We start from the raw sequence: 24,923 nt of genomic DNA on the forward strand, positions 1-24,923 counted from the left end.
CCCTCGAAAAGAACACCTCCACCAGCAGTGGCATTGTTTTTCCCTGAAAAAAATGAAATGTGTAAATTTCATTCAAAACTGCTGAAAAAGTCTTAATAAATCAATTTGTAAACAATATAATCATGACTACGGAGAAGTGTATAGACCAAGTGGTTATTTATTTCAAATGTGTTAACTTCACTCAAAAACAATTTTTCTTAGTTGTAATGTAATAAAAAAAAACAATTTTTCTTATTTGTAATGTAATAGAGATATGAGTCATATATTTGACCAAAGAAATGCGTATATCAGTTAGAAGCTGTATTTTCAATATATTAAATACTTTACTATATAGAGACGTATTGTTAAAGAAATAACATATTCAAATTCTGTTTGCAACAAATGACTATTCTTCCCATAGTTACACGTAGTTTTGATATCACGAGACAAAATATCTTGTCTAAGTAGATCATCATTTATCTTATTTCAATTCTTGGAAATTTTGTAATTCAAAGTTTAACATTTATACTTATTGACGTACATTTAGATTGATAAATATAAATATACATAAATATAAATGAGAGGCCATCTTGGAAACAATTCAAGATTTTAACATCATATACTAGTAAGCCGTACAGCTTTCAGTATCAGCTATTAACAATCTATTTGCATCCCTCGTCTGTGTTATTTCCTTATTTATTTATTTCGGCTGTAGTTTCTGTTTAATTGTTTTTAAGAATCAAAAGTTCCTAAATGACACATAAGGTTTGTGTAAAATGAATTACATAATACACATTCAAGTACATTTATAAAGAAGCTCAATACCGCGAAAAATAGTCAATAATCTAATTTTTTTACCATTATCGTAACATGTCTTTACATTTTATCAACGAAAAGAAATGAACATGAATCCTGCACACAAGTCGTAATTTTGCTAACTTACCAATAATATCTTTTTGGGAAGGCTCATATATAAATATTAATTACAAGATCACGGAATGAGACTATTTTGTAAAATTTAAGTTAAAATGCATTAAATGCAAAAAAAATTACGGTAAGAATAGATAACGGACTACTCCAAAAATATAAATACTGATATGAAACAGGCCAATGATGTAAGATTATATGAATTTTGTAGATAAATTTATAATACGTTTTGATTTTTAAAAAGTAAAATAGCAAAAATACCGAACTCCAAGGAAAATTCAAAACGGAAAGTCCTTTATCAAATGGCAAAATCGAAAGCGCAAACACATCAAACGAATGATAAACAACTGTCATATTCCTGACTTTGTACAGACTCGAACAAAAAATTTAAAAGGTCAAATAAAGTACGAAGTTGAAGAGTTGAGGACCATAAATTCATAAAGGTTGTCCCAATACAGCTAAGGTAATCTATTCTTTGGGTAGAAAATCCTTAGCATTTCGAAAAATTTAATTTATAATTAAGACCATAACAATGATAACTTATGTCAACACAGAAGTGCTGACTATTAGGCTGGTGATACCCTCGAAAAGAACACCTCCACCAGCAGTGGCATTGTTTTTCCCTGAAAAAAATGAAATGTGTAAATTTCATTCAAAACTGCTGAAAAAGTCTTAATAAATCAATTTGTAAACAATATAATCATGACTACGGAGAAGTGTATAGACCAAGTGGTTATTTATTTCAAATGTGTTAACTTCACTCAAAAACAATTTTTCTTAGTTGTAATGTAATAAAAAAAAACAATTTTTCTTAGTTGTAATGTAATAGAGATATGAGTCATATATTTGACCAAAGAAATGCGTATATCAGTTAGAAGCTGTATTTTCAATATATTAAATACTTTACTATATAGAGACGTATTGTTAAAGAAATAACATATTCAAATTCTGTTTGCAACAAATGACTATTCTTCCCATAGTTACACGTAGTTTTGATATCACGAGACAAAATATCTTGTCTAAGTAGATCATCATTTATCTTATTTCAATTCTTGGAAATTTTGTAATTCAAAGTTTAACATTTATACTTATTGACGTACATTTAGATTGATAAATATAAATATACATAAATATAAATGAGAGGCCATCTTGGAAACAATTCAAGATTTTAACATCATATACTAGTAAGCCGTACAGCTTTCAGTATCAGCTATTAACAATCTATTTGCATCCCTCGTCTGTGTTATTTCCTTATTTATTTTAAGAATAGTAAACAATTGACCAAAATCAACCAGTTTATCAGTTTATTACATTATATTCATTATACTCTATAATTTACTATAATAAAGATACGGATTTCTAAAGAAATCACGTTTTAGACTTCAAGAGGGAAAGTGAACGCATACAAATTGGACTATACGCTTTGTTTTAAATGATTTAATGTCAAGGACGAATTATTTTATCAGAGTAAATAATTTATTTACATAGTTTCAATTCTTGGTAATTATGTAATATAAATTTAATAGTTTTATCTATTGACTTACATATACATTGATAGATATAAAGATATAGAAATGCGGGTTCATTTTGTATAAAATTAAAGTAGATGATTGGTATTAAACATTTTTTAAGTCGTATCGCTAACAATATTAGCTTTTAAATATTGATTGTTAGTTCCTTGTTAAATTTATTAAGAATATTAGTTCTCTGACACGTAATTAAAACAACAAATGATCTGAATTATCTACCTAAAGGAGAAGGTTTACGTTTTACAGGAAACTGAACTTTGTAAATTTGTATATGTTAATTCTTAAATTTGAGACTCCTGGGGCAAAAATACTGTAATACAGACATTAATGCATTGTTTTTAATTTTATTACGACGGATAGGTATTGCAAAAACCAAATGACGTAGAGGATAACAACTATAGGTCAATGTATGACTTTCAACAATGAGCAAACCCATACCGAAAAGCAAGATATAAAAGGCCCCCAAATTACAAAATTTTATGTAAAACAAACGGGCCTGGTTTATGTACAAAACGATAAACGAAACATAAATATGATATACAGCAATAAACGACATCCACTAAACGATAGACTCTCGATTTGAGATAGTCATATACAGACAGTGGCAGGTTAAACAAAACATGTTAAAGGGCGCCTACATAAAAACAAACTATAAAAATCAGTTAAAAAGGGCTTAACTCTCCAGATCGTTACAAAGCAAAAACATACAAAAGACACAGCGTACAGATAAGAGAGTACTTGCAGTTATTTAAAGCTAGTTCAAAGCCAATAACAATAGATAAAAATCATGTATCTGAGACAAAAATCAGTACACATCCAACATCCAATGGATTTAGTGTCAAGACGTCATAAACAGTCAGCGAAAAACATGACACTGTGCAATGCCAAGATATAGGTATCGACATTGAATTAATTTGGTTCTAATTTATTGATTAAAAATCATCATTTATACAGATAAAAACAATTTTCTATATAAGATCTAATTACAGTGCTGAATTGGTAAACTTTAAGAATAATTTCATTTCAAGAATCGATAAGTTTACCCGGATTGTATCCTAATGTACGGGATAGGTAAACAACATCACCGTAAAAATAGGGATGTGCTATCCCGATAGTAAAACATTTTCTAGAGGTACAGCCAAACTTCAAAACCAAATATTTGTATCTATGGAAGGTTTTAACTAGTTTCTGATAACGAAATCCTTGACTTAATAATTTATTAGTAATACAGAGATAACGTTCACTGAAATCCAAAACGTTAATACAGACATGGGCATAGTTTTGTTAGTTGTATTTCTATTTGTATCAAACTGATGAGTTACGCCTTTTTCAACTGATTTTTATAGTTTGTTCTGATTCTGTAGTGTTACACCACTGTCCCAGGTTAGGGGGACGATTGAGCGCTCACAAAAATGTTTATCCATGCCACATTCTTTATGTGCCTGTCTCAAGTCAAGAGCCTGTAGTTCAGTGGTTGTCGGTAGTTCATGTCTGTCATATTTGTTTTTCGTAAATTGTTTTGTTATAAATTAGGCCGTTAGTTTTCTTAATTGAATTGTTTCATATTTTTTACGTCGGGGCCTTTTATAGCCGACCATACGGTATGGGTTTTTCTCATTGTTGAAGGCCGTACAGTTGCCTACAATTGCTTACATCCACTTCATTTGAACTTTGGTGGATAGTTGTCTCATTGGCAATCATATCCCATCTCCTTATTTTTATATAGCGAAAGAGTTGGGCTATATAAACATCATAAGAAGGTGAAATGTTGCACTTTGTAAATACAGCTGATTCCCAAACCATGCCTCTTTTTGGGGAGATGTTTTGTTTTATTTGCCTACTAGTTCCAAGATATGATCTCCAAGTTTCATCTCACAGAGACACAACTTAGGAATTACAATTATAACTAGAATTGCTATTGCAAGCAATAGCGGATGTCACCCTTTCCCCATTGCCACTAAGCGGCAGTTATTTCAAAAATTTCAAACAGTGAATGCACATATATGCTTGGCAATACATCTTTCTGTAAATTTTAAGAATATTTGAAGCGTTTTGAAATTTTACACATATTTGCTGTTTCTATGGCAACGGTGGCCATTTTGGAAATTCCACAGTCAAAAGTCTCATCTACACTTGCCAGTCAACATACATAATAAGTTTCAGTAATTTTGGAGCATTTTGAAATTTTTTGCTGTTTCCATGGTAACGGTGACCAATTCCAAAATGTTAATGACAGGTACCCCATTGGTTCATGAGAGGGAACATACCATTAAAGTTTCACTGGGTTTTACCTACCATATTAAGAGAGGAAATGCTACTTAAAAGTTTTAAGAAGGGTTTTTAGAGCATTTTGACATTTTTTGCATTGTTTCCATGGTAACGGCAGCCATTTATGAAATTCCAAAGCCAAATACCTCATCTAAAAATGTTGCTCATCATTACTGTAAAGTTTCATCGTTTGAAGCATTTTGAAATTTTGGAAATTTTTGCTGCAGTTTCCATGGCAACATAGCAGTTCCGATGAATGTCAAAATCATCCAAAACCTGTATATAGTGGACAACTTCATTGTATTAAAATTTGATGATTTTAAGTTGAAGCATGCCCAAATAATTCACCAATCTCTAAAATTTTATTTTTTCACCTTTTTCAGTTTCCATGGTAACGGCGGCCATTTTTTAAGTTCCAAAGGTGGTTTGCAAAATTTCAGATGAGGGTCCTCATTATGGATACCATTCATTAGGATTGGTTCACTAAACTCCCGAAAATCCCTCGGACAAAAAAGGTGGAATAATAATAATAAAAAAAATAATAATAATAAAAAGAAATGGAGGAAAAGCAATATGTCACCCGACATTGTCGATCGGGTGACATAATAACTAGATTTGTAATTGCTAGCAATAACGGATGGCACCCTTCCCCCATTGCAAGGGTAGCGTCACCAATTCCAAAGTCAAAGAGTGCATCTTCTCATGCAAATTAACATTTTTGTTAAGTTTCATTAAGTTTGGAGCATTTTGAAATTTTTGACATTTTTGTGGTTTGCCATTTTGAAAATTCCGACGTCAAACTGCAAATCAGTTCATGCCAGTTACCATTTTTGTAAGGTTTCTTTCAGTTTGGAACACTTTAATTTTTTTCGCATTTTTGCTGTTTCCATGGAAACGTTGGCCATCTTTAACCATTCCATAGCAAGGTGCACAACTTCACATGGGGTCCTCATTAAAGTTGAGTTCCATCAACATTGGTCCGGTCAATTCTGAGAACTAGCGCGGACAAAAAGTGTGGAAGAAAAATAAGAAAAACTAGATTTGTAATTGCTAGCAATAACGAAATCTGTGTGTATATGAAAGAACAAGGTAAACATTTATGTAACTTGTTGCAAACATTTAAAACAAAATTGTACAAGTTAATACAATTGATAATAGAAATAAGTAATACATGGGGAATGTGTCAAAGAGACAACAACCCATCTAAGGAGTCAACAGCCTATGGCCACCAATGGGTCTTCAACGCAGCGAGAAAATCCCGCTCCAGGAGGCAGGCGTCGGCTGGCCTTTAACAAAAATGTATATAGTTGAGCGAAATGGACGTCAAACTTAACTCCAAAATATATAAATAAACCAAAATTAAATAAACGCACAAGACTAGCAAAGGCTAGAGGTTCCTGACTTGGAACAGGCGCAAACATGCAGCGGGGTTGAACATGTTTTGTGAGATCTCTACCCTGCCCCTATACCTCTAGCTAATGTGGAACAAACAAACACACAGCAATACGCTCAGTAAAACTCAGTTTAAAAGAAGTCCGAGTCCGATGTTAGGATAGGTCCAACCTTTCCCCATTGCCAGGGTAACGGCAGCCATTTTGAAAATTCCAAAGTCGAAGAGCGCATGTTTACATGCCAATTAACATTTTTGTAAAGTTTCATGAAGTGAGTAGCATTTTGAAATTTTTGAAATTTTTGATGTTTCCGTGGTAACGGTGATCATTTCCAAAATTCCAAAGACAGATGCCACATTGGTATATGCCATGTTACATATCTATAAAGTTTCATTGGGATTGATTTTATATTCTTCAAGAAAATGCGGCTTTAATGTATTTTCTTATAGGGTCAATGTTAAACTTTCGCCTTGTTTCTATGACAATGGGGGCCATTTTGGAACTTCTTATTATTGCATGCACATCTAGGCATATCAGGTAACACTTCCATAAAGTTTCATCCACTTGGGTCTTATAATGAAGGATTTAGAATTTTGAAAATTTTGAAAATTTTGTCAGTTTCCATGACAATGGCCGCCATTTTGAATATGCCATACTCTGTTTGCAAAAAAAAACGAAATGGAGGACATTGTCGATCGGGTGACATTAAAACTGTTGGATAGCGGCCATTTGAGTTCTGAGGAAGACTCCAATTAAAGGGAATGGTAGTTCAGAATTTTGATAGCAGTTTAAGCTCTTAAAAGTTCAAAGCATATAAATGTTGAAAATACGCCGAACAACCCTATGATTGACCTTAAAAAACATTGTAGTGCTTATGAACTTTCATTCCAGGATATGATTTTTTTTACGAAACTTCATAGTAAAAGTGGCACAGTTTTAGCCGTAAAAGAAGTGCCTTTGAGAACTTGCATTGTCTATATTTACAAAAGTGCAACCTAGAGGAACAACACCGTCAAAAAAGGACAATTAGCAATAGGTAACGAAAAATCCTTCCGTTTGTCCTAATTTGTTATGTATAGTTTCCCGTGTAAAACTGCAATATCTAAATCTAGGAACGGACAGTTATTGTTTTTTATATTTGATTTATTTAAAGTTAGTTCATTTGGCAAATTTTCGGCAGTATATTTAGAGAATTCTTGATTACTTAACCAAAAAATATATAAAACATTATGTGTTTGAAACATTTTCTAAAATAGCATTATTTCATCTGGCATTTGTGTTCGGACTAACACGAAAACGTGACTTGCTGCATTGATACGTGAATATACACTAGATTTATTTAACTATAGATAACCAAGAATGATCTGACTATACCGAAGAATTTACAACAGAGAACTGTAAATACATTTAATAGCATGTGCAATTATTGTCCTTTACTTGATTATCACTGATTTTGAACATTTCAGTTTTTGAAATTAATATTGATTCACTCGTATGGTCTTTGCATCGGTAAAAAAGACATTTATTGTAAAACCATTTGTTAGCATGATACAGGTTATGTTCTTCTCGTATGCTTTTTGATGGCTTGATACTTAACTCCTAACGGGAGCTATTGTGCTTGATTTTCATATGTTGAAGGCATAATCTTTCGATCAGTCTAATTGAGGTCTGGAGCTGGCATGTTAATAACTACTAGTAGTTCGTTGTTAATTTATGTTGATCATTGTCATTTTGCTTAGTTTCTTATGATACCTATCCTAAAATCGGACTCGGACTTCTTTTAAACTGAGTTTTACTGAGCGTATTGCTGTGTGTTTGTTTGTTCCACATTAGCTAGAGGTATAGGGGCAGGGTAGAGATCTCACAAAACATGTTCAACCCCGCTGCATGTTTGCGCCTGTTCCAAGTCAGGAACCTCTAGCCTTTGCTAGTCTTGTGCGTTTATTTAATTTTGGTTTATTTATATATTTTGGAGTTTAGTTTGACGTCCATTTCGCTCAACTATATACATTGTTGTTAAAGGCCAGCCGACGCCTGCCTCCTGGAGCGGGATTTTCTCGCTGCGTTGAAGACCCATTGGTGGCCATAGGCTGTTGTCTCCTTAGATGGGTTGTTGTCTCTTTGACACATTCCCCATGTATTACTTATTTCTATTATCAATTGTATTAACTTGTACAATTTTGTTTTAAATGTTTGCAACAAGTTACATAAATGTTTACCTTGTTCTTTCATATACACACAGATTTCGTTTATATGTTTGACTGCACCTGTAGCTCGTCAATTAAGATCACCTATGTGAACTTATTGTTTCTATGAATCAACTTTTTCTTTAAGGATATTAATTTGAATTTTTTATCGATACTTATAGTTTTTATTTTCAATTTTTCGTAACTTAACATGTTTTGCTATATCCACTTAATTACAAATTCTTTCTGTTGATACTTATATATAAAGGCAACAGTAGTATACCGCTGTTCAATAGTCATAAATCCATTTAACTGAAACAAATCCGGGTCACAAACCAAAACCATGGAAACAAATCAACTATAAGAAAAAAACAACGGAACAACATAAACACTGAACTGCTATAAAAACAAACGCCAACATACATAGAAACGGACTATGTGATAACAACTGCCATATTCCTGACTTGGTACAGGACATTTTAAGAAAAAATGGTGGGTTGAACCTGGTTTTATGGCTAGCCAAACCTCCCGCTTAAAAATAAAAAATCCCGCTAAAATGACAACATTACGTGACAGGAATACATTACAACTAAACGCAAGAACACTCAGGACAGAGACATGCAAAAATAAATAATATAATAGCACATTACATCATGTAAATCACAGAATAACAACGGACACCTTCCATTAACACCACAATAGAATAATCAACTGTACGTCACACGAATGTATCAACGCCACAAAAAGTGACGTCACCGGTAAATTTCTAAAAATTGAATATAGAATTGGGATTAAGTTTGTAATTGTGTTATTTTATGAAATTTCTAACCATTACAAGAATATTAATATATAATTGTGTTAGTGATGTTGTAATTATTATAATCTTTGCCTTAGGATTTTTTTTTTATATGACGTCATTACACTTAGTCCGTTAGATATGAACTCTATATAATTCTTATGTTCTAACCATTGTTGTAGTCTGGTAGGAGCTGAGCGCTCACAAACATTATTAATAGAAAAGAAAAGGAAAAATGTATAACCAATATAACATTAACGGTACCAATTTTATTGCACCAGATGCGTATTACGACAATAAATCTCCCTTCAGTGATGCTAGATGCCAAAACACAAAATCACGACGAGCACATGAATTAACCAAAAAGCAACAACAACAACAAAAAACCGATAAAAATATCAAACAAACATTTTCTTTCCATCTTTCTCACCACACAGAGCACATTAAAACCTTTTGTATATATAATAAAAAAGAAAGAGCTTTAATTTCTTTATTCTTTAAATATCGAAATAGGATAGTGCCTATGTAAAATATGTCTGAAAATTAAATGACATCATCGGTACTAAGTTTAGTTAACCATATAGACATTTCGACAATCAAGTGTTGCTTAAAGCCAAAATATACGAAAGTACAAAAACTAATACAAATATTGAAGAGCCGATAAAACCCCAAAAGACCCTACGTATACAGCGAAACCCAGACATGGAATCAATGCTCCGAAAGCAGGATAGATATATTCCTAAATTTAAGATGATTTCTTAACATAAAATGTCTTTAACATAATAATCGTATTTCATGCCAATAATTCGCCAGTTCAGATGAACTGGTTACTGGCCCGGCGTTATTCTTGGAAACTAGCAGTTCACCAGCAGATTTTTTTTACCAATACGTAGTATAAGCATTTATCTTACCATGTTTACTGCATCAAATACGCATTTCAACAATTAATATCTCTACAAAGATGACTTATTCCAAAATAATTAAAAACATAAAACATAATACAAACGTTGAAGAGCAGATATAAAAATAAGGATCACAATTAAAGTGGACCAAGGAATCAATTATGTGCATGAGGGTGATAAATTTCGTAATTTAGAATTATTCAATTTTAGTCTTAAACAGCCATTACGGTTTTATGATCATTTGGGTTTTTTTTTTTTTTTGTGATCTAAAAAAAATGCTACGTGTTCTTAATACAAATGTACATGTAATAGTTCAAGCTATTGCAAATTTAGAAATTTGTGCGATGTTTTTATTATTGCAAAAACTGCAACGAGATAGGTGTCGTAAAAATAAAAACTTGCATTTTTTATTTGAATAGCATTATTTGATTACAGTATTTCCCAAAATTGCAATTATTAAACTCGCATTGTCTAACAATCGATGTAATAAATGCACGCAATAATTTCTGCATTTACAGTACCTTTCATATATCTTATTATTGTAAATTCAGTATTTTTCAGATATTTCGCTTGCTGTCTACCCAGTACTGTCCAAAAACATTTCAGATAATTCAATTTGTTTTGTGATTTGTAAAGATAATAAGTTCAAAATCGATTTACTACTGTAAACTCTTCACACCATACGGAAGGATCTGCTATAGTGCTTAACCTTTATTTATGAAATGAAGATCATCACGGAATATACATCGTTTATATTAGCAGATAGAAATACCTATCTATGATCATGAATACATGATTAGGTTATATGTGTATTTTAGTAGATATATATTTTCTTGTATATCACTTTTAAGGGTATACTAAATACAAACATACATCGATATCATACTCTTATATAATTACAAATACTTCTTTTCTAGATAACAGTCACCATGGACAAGAAGATGCGCGTGTCAACCAGAAAGCTATCACTTGTTATGTCGGCTTTTGGTAACTTGGTTTTTATTAGTCGTTTTGTAAAATGACTGAAGTTTTTAAACAAAATTCAACAAATTGCCTCTTTAGTTTCAGGTAATTTGTAAAAAAGGGATATCATTGTGAAACATGAGGGTGTGGATGTGGTCATTCATTTCTTTTCAATTTATTTTAGTAAAATTACGTTAAGTATTACTCAATCTGTATTTCAGATCGTAAATTTAATATGATCTTCTTGTCATGCTGGCAGCAGGACAGTTTGTTCTTACAATAGAACTAAATTAACTAATGAATTTTTATAAAATCTTGATTCAAAACAGAAATCAAGAATATGAAGCAGAGAAAAAGAAAGATGTTTTTGATTGATTGACTGATTGTTGTTTGTTTGCGTTTATGCATATTTAGGATAAGGATAAATTGATAATAAAATAAATAAGTAAGTTTTTTTAGTGGATTTATTAGGAGAAAGAATAGGAATTTTGACTGCCGCTTGAATTTAAGGTGTATTTGAAAAGGTTAGAAATGTTGCCTTCCAACAGATCACCTACAAAACAGTCAATGAATTTTTAACATACAATGATTTAATGTCCCCATTAAAAAAATGCAAAACTTATGAATCTGATGAATTGAGGTGACAGTAGTTTACGGATGTTGAAATCTCGAAAGTAGATCAAGAAAGAACAAATTATGGTAACCGTGAAACAAAACATGAGGGATCGCATGAACTTAAAAAAAAGCGAGACCGAGTGTGTCGACAGGGTATCATCTGCTATGTGAAGATGTGCTTCATTCTGTTAATGCTCTGATAATTCAAAAGATATAAGTCCACCTAATCATGCTGTTACTTTGAATCTTTTGAAACACATGAAAAATAAGATATTCGTGTGTGTGCTGTTTGTGAAACCTAATTGTTTGCAAATGTTTAATGTTTTATCAGAAAAAATATTAAAAGAGCTTAATGTGTTGTAGTGATAAGACCAGATTTAACGATCTATGTTTTGCAAACAAATCACCCAAATTAGTAACATAACCTGTCATCCAAACAATTTTATGAAATAACAAATAATTGTCGAGTTCAGTGTTTGTGGGAAATTTAAACAATTCAGTAGAATATTTTTTTATTGTTAAAACTCGTAAAATGCAAGCTTTAGAATTCAGTAATTATAGATACAACTGCTCTGTTCAATACTTTTTTGAGTCTTTTTAAAAATTGATCAATGATGGCAAATCCTGTCTTATTTAAAAGGTTAGGTTACTTTCTGGTTGACGTATCGCCATTTCTCCATTAGGCAATTTCCCAATGGTATATATGCCAATGAAACGACTATCCACCAGAGGACGTAGATGTTAACAGCTATATGCCGTCGTACGGTATTCAAATACCATGAAATGCCGTTTAGTAAGATGTAAAAGGCCCTGGCATCTGGCATGACAAAATGTAATAGATTCATACGTAAAAAAAAAACAACAACAAGATTCAAGCTAAAACAATAAACGCAAAACAAATATGGCGGACAACGAACATCGACAACCACTAAATTGCAGGCTACGGACTTGGAACAGGCAAATACATAATTTGGTGGTGTTAACCATGTTTGTGCATACTCATATGATGTCTTGCTCCAGTAATTATAACCAAATTACCGAATCGCAATCTCGGAGAACATAAAAATAAGAAGTTGTCCTTATTGTTTATATTTACACAGAATTATATTTAAATGTTCTCATCTAAACGAATCTTATCTACGATTGGTTGATTGTGGGTAGTCCGTTGTCCGTGTATGACTGTTTGTACTTTTGCCTTTCAGACATGATCGTCGGAACTCTTCGAAAAATTCATTACAATTCCCGCGGGTCATTTAGTACGACAAAAGTGTTTTGTCCTTTAAAGGATTGACGTCTCCTTTGATGCAATTGAGGCAATTTGAGGTCATTTTCCGTAAAAACATGTTCGTTATACAGATACGCAAGATAATTTGTAGGTTGTTATTTCAACATAAACCTGTAACAGTGCAATCATATACAGCTTTTTTAATGTTCGATTTCAAATACAGCTAAACTTGCAGTATTAAATGCTGTAAACTTATTTTTACTTAAACATTTGAAAATTTAAAATAATCCACATTATAAGCATCAGAAAATGAACCTTATGTTAGTCAATGAATATATCTCGTGATGGTTGTAAAAATAACCTAGTACTGAATATTACTATGAAATAGCATTGCAACTACCTTGTCGATTCACTTCGTCTCCCTCGTTTGTGTTTTTGAATGAAGCGGACATATTTGGTAACCATATTTGTCGGCTTTTCGCCTTTGATTTGTTATGTTTTTACTTTAATTGGAATAATTGTCATTCTAGATAAAAAATTACTTATAAATAGGTTTTACTTTGATATAAAAAAAAATAGCTCGTTCTTACTGTTCTATATGTTGATGTTTTGTGATTTAAGTACAGAACAGGCACTCCGGATTCCTCCACCAATAAATCTGACGGCCACGAAATAGCACAATATTGCTGAAAGTGGGGTTAAACACTTATCCATCAATCAATATTTTGTGCACAGCAAACATGTTACAATCCGAATTTAAACATTCTCATCAAGTGCAGATGTAATGAGATAACATAAGTTAATCAAGAAGAAATTTTGGGTGAACTTACCTGGGCGGTTTGGTTTAAACAATGTTTCCTACTTTCACATTACAACTGACCACTTGCACTTCAACTGTAACATTATGGACAGAAACATTACCCATGTTACACAATTTCATGTTAAGGTTTTCCTTATGATAAAACTAATGCTATTTGTATCACAGCACATTAAAGACTTCATCCTATACCACAACCCTTATAACAGATAACCTTTCGGCTGATAGGTTTATATAAAACTTTGGTATGTACAGTAGGAAGTAGAAAGTTGAACCTAGAAAGATTCGGGTATTTCCCATAGCTTTTTAAACAGCCTTGATATCTTGCAGATTTTTGCTGTACGAAGCAGACAAATTTGAATTAAAAATTTGTATTTACGTATACCAAAAGTCGAATGTGTATGAATTGTTTACAAATTGATTATCATTAGTACTGGCAGAGTAAATTTGAACAAGTTTTGAATTTCACTGAATAATTTCATCTTGCCTACCGTTCTTATGACAATAACATCAAGTTAGCAAGCTTTACTTAGTCAGCACTTCAGTGTTGACATGCATTATCATTGACATGATCGTAACTATGAATTAACTGTTGACAAAACTTAAATTTTTTCGAAATACTAAGGATTTTCTACCCCAGGAATAGATGACATTAGCTTTATTTGGCAAAACCTATTGGAATTTTCGATCGCCAATGCTCCTCAACTTCGTACTTTATTTGGCCTTTTAACTTGTGTGATTCGAACGTCAATGATTAATCTTTTGAAGACGAAACGCGCGTTTTGTGTACAAAATTTAAATCTATGATGATTTTTTTTTTTGGTATTCTTTCATAAAAAAGAATATTCAAACACAATTGTAATGTGAAGATGTTAATCATGTTTATCTGTTTTTAGATTGCCAAGAAAAGGTGGATATTGTGTTCCTCCTTGATGAATCGGGATCAGTTGGATCAGATAATTTTGTTAAGACGAAGCTGTTTCTTATGAAATCGATCTCTGGTTTTACAGTAGGGCCAAATTCAATTCAAATTGGTCTTGTTACGTTTTCACCAGCAACAACGCAATTCAATTTAAATAAGTTTTCAAGTGTTTCCGCAGTACAGAATGGAATCAATACTGTTCCTTACAACGGAGGAGGCACTTATACACATATGGCTTTGCGTTACGTTGGAAGTAATAGCTTTAATACAACAGCCGGAGACAGAGCTAATACGCCAGATCTTCTAGTGGTGATAACTGATGGACAATCAGACAGTCCTCCAAAAACGAAACAAGAAGCTGACAATTTAAAACGACGCCACATAAAAATTATGGCAATAGGAATCGGTAGTAGTGTTAACAAGACAGAGCTACTTAATATAGCATCAAATTCGTCATTTGTGATTGAGGTCAACAATTTCGATGCTTTGTCGTCTACATTAGCTAATAAAATTCATTCAATGTATTGTCAAGCTGGTAAGTTATATAACTCAAAGATAATTATTTCATCCAAAGACGCAGAAATAGAAATCCACTTTTCCGTGGAAACATCTTTAGGATTATTTATTATAACTTTCATTTTATTATTTTAATTCTCCCAGTTTTTTTCTTACGCATTTTTTTGTTTCGCAAATTTCTTATATATTTTTGAATATTGTTTGCCCTTCATAATCACACCCTATTTGTCCGAACCCTTTTCTTTCTAATAGTTATTTCCCCAAATACTGTTCTTCTTGTTATTCCAACTTTCATTAAAATGACCCAAGAGTAATTTAGATAAGATAGTAATATAGATATAATTGTCTTTAGATGAATTTATGGAAACTTTTGGTCTTGGATGTTAATGGAGGGCTCAACGTGCCAGCTTGACATTTAACTTCATTGCAAAAGACTTTTTCATATTATATGTATTCAAATGACACGGATACCACCGGTTTTGTTTTTATGGTCTTTACTTCCGCTTGATTCCCTTATGACTCGGCCTTAGAGGGCATACGATACAGTAGACTGGTACCCAGCCGTTATTAGACAATTTTGACAATTTTCTTTATAAAATGGCCGATATCGATCATGCTAATTTACGCATGTTCGTTCATCTACATCGCTTGGAAGAAAGGACTGCGTCACAGAAAGTCGTTGTACGGTTGACTGAAGTGATTTTAAATTGACCAATTTGAAAGTTAAAACATTAAAGCTCGTCCGTATCGATTGGAGTAAATTTTGAGGACGGCATGTCTTTGAATAGCGGTATACTATTGTTGCCTTTATTTGCCTACAGATGGACAGGCTTTTGACAGCAATAACTCCTTTCCTAGATTTAGATATTTCAGTATTACACCAGAAACTCTACACAAAATTTACGACAAAAGGGATGATTTTTCTTTCCCTATTGTTATTTTTCCTTTTTTGGACGCTGATGTTAATTTGGCACCGTCTTACGGTGTTTCTATCTCCCAACTAGTACGCTATGCTCGTGTCTGTTGTGACGTTTTGGATTTCTATGTATTACTAGTAAATAATTAAGTCAAGGATACCGTTACCACAAATTACTTAAAACCTTTACTAAATTCTTCCATAGATACAAAGATTTGGTTGGCAAGTTTGTCTTTACCTGTAGAAAACTTATTTCAAACGGAAAAGCACATCCTAATATTTACAGTGATGTTGTTAACCGAGCCCGGAAATTTAGTTACGATCCGGGTAAACTTATCAATCCTTAAAGGTTACCTATTCAACACTGTTAAATCTTTGATTATTCTTTTTATTGGTATACATATTGATTTAGATTTAGTTATACGTAAATTAAAACCATATATACTAAATATTACACATATGTACCTTGACGGTACTACAATATGTCGATACCTATATTTTTGCATTGCACAAGCTCATGTTTTTCTCTGACTGGTAATGACGTCTTTACACTAAATCCATTGGATGTTGGATGAGTACTGATTGATATTTTAGTCTTAGATACATGATTTGTTTTTATTAATTGTTATTGGCTTTGGACTAAATGTCAGAAACTGCGAGTACTCTAAGATCTGTACTTAGTGTGTTTTTTTTTTTTTTTTTTTTTTTTGTTAGGGATGAGGGATGGATATATACCCTGTCGCGTCCTGTCTGTGTTTTTGTTTGATGTTGTTCTTTGTATTGAATTGATGAGTTGAGCCTTTTTCAACTGAATTTTATAGTTTGTTCTTATGTTGTGCTGTTACACCACTGTCCCAGGTTAGGGGCAGGTTTGATTGCTCATAAACATGTTTAACACCGCCACATTCTGTATGTGCCTGTCCCAAGTCAGAAGCCTGTATTTCACTGGCTGTTGCTGGTTCGTGTCTGTCATATTTGTTTTTCGTAAATTGTTTTGTTATAAATTAGGCCGTTAGTTTTCGCAATTGAATTGTTTCATATTTTTCATGTCGGGCCCTTTTATAGCGACTATACGGTATGGGTTTTCCCATTGTTGAAGACCGTACGGTTGCCTATAATTGCTTACATCCACTTCATTTCAACTTTGGTGGATAGTTGACTAATTGACAATCATACCACATCTCCTTATTTTTATTTTGAAATTGCCGCTGATCCCTTGTTTCTGCGTCAAAATCTCAAATATAGCTACATAAAATGATAATGTAAATTAGAAAGCAGGTCACGGGCAAACGATACAGTTTGATCCCACGGTGATTTGTTGGCGCAAATTTGCATAAAAGCTATTTTCACCTAGACAATTCAAATATGTTATAAAAAATATACCTTAATGTGCTAAATTTAGAGATAAATGGGGTCGAAATTTTATAGATTTACTTAAAATATCGGTTTCTTGAACATTTCTATCCTTTTAACAGACTTACTTATTTTTTTTTTCTTTCAAAAGATAAACATATGCTGTTTTTTTTTTTGTAAAAAGATTTGGAATGTCTTCTATACAAAAGTATGCTGCTTATCTGTGTAACAATTTTTTGGAAATAGTTCTTTTTTATCAAATTTTAATGATTTTAGAAAACCAGGCTTGTTTTACAGTATGTTTATCTAATTTAGTAAGAAATCATAAAAAATGGAACAAATAATCTTCATACAGTACCAAGTCAAGTGCCATTTCAAAAAAGAGGGGTCCATGTACTCGTTTTCTAGCTAATGATTTAAATCACTCGAAAAATGTATCTTTTCCCGATATGTCGCAGTTTGACTTCGCGAAAAATAACATTTTACGTTAGCAACGCCATTACCTCCCTTGTAACTGTATCGTATTCCCTTAGGATAACAATACGCATGTTGCTCGTTTGTTGTCCGTATTGGCCATAAAAAAATATTTTTTTAATATATTTTTTCAAGGGTAGGTTTGTTAAGGTATTTCTTATTTGTGTTTTTAAAGTATGAACTTGATGTACCAGGTACTTGGGAACAATCATATTAATGGTAAACACTTAAACAGACATCAATCACACTCAGGTACTTAAGGTCATTTTTTTGCCCTCCTCCTTATCTACAAAATCCGTTCTTATTTGTTCTTCAAATTTCAATTATGTTCGTGTCTGTGTAACATACTTGAAACAACATTTGTTTATTATTCTCAATCAATTGCTATTTTACCATCAATAGCAGTAACTAATAGACTCTATATATATTTTCAGGGAATGCAATGTATAATAAACTATTAATAAAATCCTTATCAATCAGTTTATAATTATAGGTTTCATAACGAGTGAGAATTTGGTGTCACTTGATATCAACTTGAGTTCTTTAATTTCAATAAAATAATAAACGAGCCTTTGGCGAGTTTATTATTACTATTTATATTAAATAACGAGAATTGATATCAAACGATATCCAATTCTCACGAATTGTTCGGGTGTCAAACTTTAAGACATTCAACCATTAAATATTTTTGTATGCCTCGGAATGCAATAAAATTTAACAAAAAGTTTTTATATAGTCATTTTTATAAATTAAGTTTGCAAAAGTATGAATTATTCTACATACTAAGGATTTTCTTATCCCAGACATAAAACCTTAGCCGTATTTGGCACAAATTTTTGGAACTTTTGGTCCTCAATGCTCTTCAACTTTGTACTTGTTTTGGCTTTCGTACTTTTTTTATCTGAGCGTCACTGGTGAGTCTTGTGTGGACGAAACGCGCGTCTTGCGCATTAAATTTTACACCTGGTACCTTTTGTTAGCTATTATTCGTATGTTTCTCTGTCGTATGTGTTCCCCCATTTATTTGTATTGTAGTCCTGTCATGTAAGGTTGTCATTTTAATGTTATATTTAACATTGCCATAAAAGCGGGAGGTTTGGCTAGCCACAAAACCAGGTTCAACCCACCATTTTTTTCTTAAAATGTCCTGTACCAAGTCAGAAAAATGGCCATTGTTATATTATAGTTCGTGTCTGTGTGTGTTACATTTTAATGTTGTGTTTCTGTTGTGTCGTAGTTCTCCTCTTATATTTGATGTGTTTCCCTCAGTTTTAGTTTGTAAACCGGATTTGTTTTTTTCTCAATCGATTTATGAATTTCGAACAGCGGTATACTACTGTTGCCTTTATTTATTGTTGAAAATTGTGAGTGTTTTGTTTATTATTAAAAAAATCACATATTTTCGTTGTCATGAACGAAATGTACATCGTCTTAAACTTTGGAAGTCATCAATGACCAAAAGGATAGCCAATGGAAATGTCGGTATAACGTCTGATCATCCTGGATAAGTCAACCATAAGAAACACTATTTCTATTATTTTTCTGAGTACTTTTATAATAAACATTTATCTTTTTTACTAATCTATGATTGATGATTTGGAAAGAAGTTTGATTGAAATCAGAATGTTGCAAATACACATATGTCAAATTTATATTTCTAATTTTCACGCATACAAATGTCAATTTCTTTTTGCAGGTGAAATTATCACTTTTAAAACTACAACAATGACCACAACCACGACCATTCCACCAACTTCAACTCCTCCAACTACGGCCATTACTTCCTCTGCAACAACTCCTACAACATCAACAACTACTCATAGACAAACAACTCCTACTACAACTATCACTGCAAGAATTCCTACTACTACTACTGCAACAACTCATACAACTACCACTGTAACCACTCCTACAACTACCACCTTAACAACTTATAAAACTCGTACAACTACCACTTCAACAACTCCCACCACGCCTAAAACTATCACTCCTACAACTACAACAACCGCAACAACAACTTCTACAACTACCACTGTAATACCTCCTACAACTTCGACTTCTACGGTCGGCCCTACAATCTATACAACTCCTACAGATGCAACCACTACTACAACTTCCAGAACTTTTACAACTTCGATCACGCCTATTTTAACGACAGCATTTGCTACAGCTACGTCCTTGGGTAACGTAATGTTTTATTACTGCACAATATATAGTTTACTAATTTAGACTGCACATGAAAACTAATATGTTGAACTTATTATTGTTAAAAATTGTTTTATGTTTCTTTTTCTGCTTAAAAAAATCCTTTTTGCAATTTCAAAACTGTTTGATAACTTTTTCTTTCATATGCATTGCAACAAACAAACATGTATAGATTAATGCAGAACAAGTTTTATGCAGACAATTTTTTCGCGTTGAGCCCTTTCAATGGATTATTTATTTTTTGCATTTTTTTTTTCTTAAATTATGTTTTCGTTTGTGAACAAAGTATAATTTATTCGCAGTGTTTATTTTTTCACGTCTATTTTCTCCTGCGCGAAATTGTCATAATTACCATTTCTGTTTTGATAAAAGGTCATAATATTTTAGATCTACCTACAGTCAATATCCCTCACCAACAATATACAATTCAGTATGGACATCCGGTTAAAATTGAATGCAAAGTGGTATCATCTAGATATCCCATCCTAGAAGTTTTTTGGGACGAATTTGATAACGGAATAACCACAAGAATTGATCGTAAAACTTCGGGCATAGAAGGTGTTACTATATCAAATCCCTCGTTGACAATTAAAAAACCCATGGTAAACAGCACGTACACATGTAAAGCAAGAAATGCAGTAGGAACTAGGAACAGTACCGAAGTTCATCTGATTGTAATTGGAGGTAATGTCAACTTAATTCTGGTTAAACTTCTACTTTAAGCATTGTGTCATCCTGCAATGTCCTTTGGTAGCAGACTTGTTCCTAAACTGTTATGAATCACAGTTTATGGCCAAACTCAGTAAAGAACCGTTTAAATTCCATATTAATTGATAAATTCAACAACACTTTCCGTTATCGTGATGATTATTTTTTAGTTAAATATTCAACAATTCTCTAAATATACTGCTGACATTTATCCAAAGGAACTTACTTTAAATCAATCAAATATTAATAGCAATAACTGTCTTTTCCTAGATTTAGATATTTCAGTGTTACACCAGAAACTCTACAACAAAATTTACGACAAAAGGGATGATTTTTCTTTCCCTATTGTTAATTTTCCTTTTTGGGACGGTGATGTTCCTTTGGCACCGTTATACGGTGTTTCTATTTCCTAACTCGTTCGCTATGCTCGTGTATGTAGTGACGTTTTGGATTTAAATGTAAATATTACTAGTAAATTACTGTCAGGGATTTCGTTACTACAAATTACTTAAAACCTTTACTAAATTCTTTCCATATTGGTTTGCAAGTTTGGCTGTACGGGTAAACTTATCAATCCTTTAAATAAAGTTATTCTAAAAGGTAACAAATTCAACTCTGTAATTAAATCTTTGAATATTGTTTTTATTGGTTTAAATATTGAATTAGTTATCAGTAAATTAAAACCATACTAAATATTATTGTTATACACATATGCACTTTCACGGTACTACAATCTGTCGATACCTACCTTTGGCATTGCACAAGGTTTTTCTCTGACTGTTAATGACGTTTTTTCACTAAATCCATAGGACGTTGGATGTGTACTGATTGATATTTTAGTCTTAGAAACATGATTTTTTATTGGTTGTTATTGACTTTGAACCAGCTGTCAGTTACTGCGAGTACTCTCAGATCTGTACTTAGTGTTTTTTTTTGTTGTTAGGGATGAGGGATGGATATATACACTGCCACGTCATATCGGGCCCTATGATAGCCGACTATACGATGTGGATTTTTTTCATTGTTGAAGGCCGTACGGTTGCTTATAATTGCTTACATCCACTTCATTTGAATTTTGGTGGATAGTTGTCTCATTGGCAATCAGACCACATCTCCTTATCTTTATATTTACTTCATTGGTGGTAAGCGCTGACAATATAAATCCGATGAAAATTAGGACAGAATTAAAACAAATCGGTAGTCATCTGAGACATTTCAAAATTGATGGATGAAATTATAATTTAAGAAAGTGTTGGGCGTCGATTGTGTTCATATCCATCCGGGAAAGTTGAAATGATATAAATCATAGAGATGTTTTCGCAAATATTGTGTGACAGTTTAATTTATTGTTTCATTACTTCCTTTCTTGTATAACAAATAGGTCCTCCTACAGTCACAGTGCAAATCCCAAGAAATTCAACAGTTACTATAATTTATGGCAGTCGGGTCGTTCTCAACTGTACAGTGCGTTCGGTTTTACCAATAACAGCAGTATATTGGAAAGTATTTTATGATTATGACAGGGAAAATGCTAAAATTATACATAAAGGAGAGTTTGGTACAGATGGAATAACAGAAGATAATCCTTCGTTAACACTAAAGTCTCCTAAGTTTCATGACTCCGGAGAATATATGTGTTACGCTAGAAACGATGCTGGGCAAAATATTAGCAAAGCAATATCATTAAAAGTCAATGGGGGTAAGTTCATTAATTGATTTTAAAAGAAAAAGTATTAATCTCATATTTACTGTTTGGCAAAACTTTAGCTCTCTACAGTTATTCTAAAGACCAAAAATGTACAAACAATTTACACTATAAACGGTAGACACATTCTTCTCGTATACATTGCCACTTCTTCTGCTAGATTTTGAATTAGTCTTTTCGAAGATGAACTTCACAACCAATGCAGATTTGATACAGGGTTTTTAATTCTATAAACAATTTTTTTTCTAATAACAGATCTACATAATTAATCGCTTATATGGTGTGCCATTCCTGTCATAATTCAGCGTTTTTTAGCAAAACAGATCATTTGTTACACAGTGTGCTAGTGACCGAATACGATATATTCGGGATCAGTAATGTGGTCCATATGGGGCCCCGTATATATCGTGTTGGGTCACTAGCACACTGTGTAATAAATCTATCTCACTGATAATCTAATATGTAAATTTAGACGTAGTTGTAAACAAATTAAATGAATATTTTTTAGTTGTTTTTATAGTGATCAATATTAGTGAAAGTCATTGTCTTTAAGACCTGTTTTCGTCTAAAAGCTTGAAAATTATAATCGGAACGTAACTTTATCAACTTCAACTATTCCTAGAAGTGTATTGGAAGTAAGATAAATACAAATTTGATGTCAAAATATGTTTATATGTACAATTACGATCAATTCTAAACTCTCCTTAGAAATATAACAATTATCTTTTCTAGAACTAATCTGTAATCGAAACTGTTTAAGTCAATTCTAAGATAGAATTGTCAAAATCTGTTCTAAGGTAGCACTGTCTAAATCATTCAACCAAAACTTGTTTTAAAGGTGTCAGAAGAATTATTCTGAAAGTTGTTCTGAAACAGTTGCTCTGTCAATTTGCTGAAAATTAAAAGAGAGGTTAGAAATGATTCCAATCGTATTTTATCGAAAGATCTAGAGAAACCCAGCTGTAATGGATAATTGATAAATTGAGCCATTCAGACAAAATTATAAAAATTGTCATAAATATGCACGATAAATCGTGTTACATATACAACAATAAAACAATAATTCCTTTCTAAAATAAATAAAATACAAATGCAAGAATTTCACAACTTAATTTAAGATATCTTTCATTTATATAACTATTATTTCTAATATATTCACATATAATTTTCATATGCTAAACTTAATTACCATAATTACATTATACAAGTAAATAATCGAGAAATATTTGTAAAAGAAAAGTATGTTTTGATGGTAAAAATATTTGTGAATTGTCATATTGTAAATATTTGTTGGTAAAATAAATAAAAACGAATAATTTCTTTATTATAAAGGAGAGGACATCTCTGGCCAGGACCCCTTTAATGTTGTTATAACTTACATGGTTTTGTCAAGCCCTTTTGTTTATCTTAAATAAAACACTTGCTTATTTTATTTTACTCACATTCATATTTCGGCTGCTTTTTGATTGCCGGGATGACAGATTCAATACAACCTTTGAGCTTTTGATTTTGACATTTGATAAGGGACTTTCCATTTTGAGTTTTGGTATTTTTGTAATTTTACTTTTCACAGACATATATACTGCTGATCAGATAAAAAAATATTAAGGCAACGTATATGTCATTGGGCGATGTTTTGGATTTTGGTGAAATTTGTTTGCTATTGTATCTCGTTAACCTGCATCTCAATTCAGAAAAGATGGTATATGTAGCTTTTATACTTCTAGAGATACAATCACTTAACAATTTGTGAAATCGGTCAATAAATTTATAGAGTGTACGTTAAATGAGGCGGCATATATGCATCTATTGACTTTAAATTGTTTTTTCACAAAAAAAAACGTCCACAGAAATTTGATGAAAGCAATATTTCGTTGCTGTACACATTCCCGTTTTACCGTTATGAGAATATTATGGGTCACAGGATTGGTTTTTATTTAAAAAAAAATGAATTCATATTTCGTGTATTGTTTGTTAACTGAATCTCTGGAAGTTTAAAAAAGACATGAAATTTCGTTCGACATTCAGGTGATGCTCAACGAGCTTTTAATGCATACAAAATATTATCAAAATGTATAAGCATTAAAAGTTTCGACAAAGAGTTAACAAACATGCAATAAAAACAATAGAATAATTGACAAAATAAAGTTAGGTGTTACGTAAAGGATATTCATATATTGTAATTGGTTATAATATTTTAACTATTCAACAATTCAGATATATTATATTTATATCTAAAATATATCAAATCACATCTTTAATTTATCAAAAATAATTTATTAAATATCAAAACAATTTGCACATGATAATTTTATCATGAGGTATAGTTAATGTATTTTACATCATATCAAAATATTTATCATAATTTTCATATTTAAATTTCTCTAATGGTTGAAGCCTGTTATCTATTTTTGCATGAAGAGTTATTTCTTGTTTCACACTACACGTAGTGCGATACGAAAAAAGTAAAATGAAAAATGTGTAGTTTTGATTGTCCAGCATCATGAAACGATAGTGCCATATTTC

This window comes from Mytilus californianus, unplaced genomic scaffold (assembly GCF_021869535.1).
Source record: "Mytilus californianus isolate M0D057914Y unplaced genomic scaffold, xbMytCali1.0.p SCAF_5, whole genome shotgun sequence".
In the NCBI taxonomy this organism is placed as follows: Eukaryota; Metazoa; Mollusca; class Bivalvia; order Mytilida; family Mytilidae; genus Mytilus; species Mytilus californianus.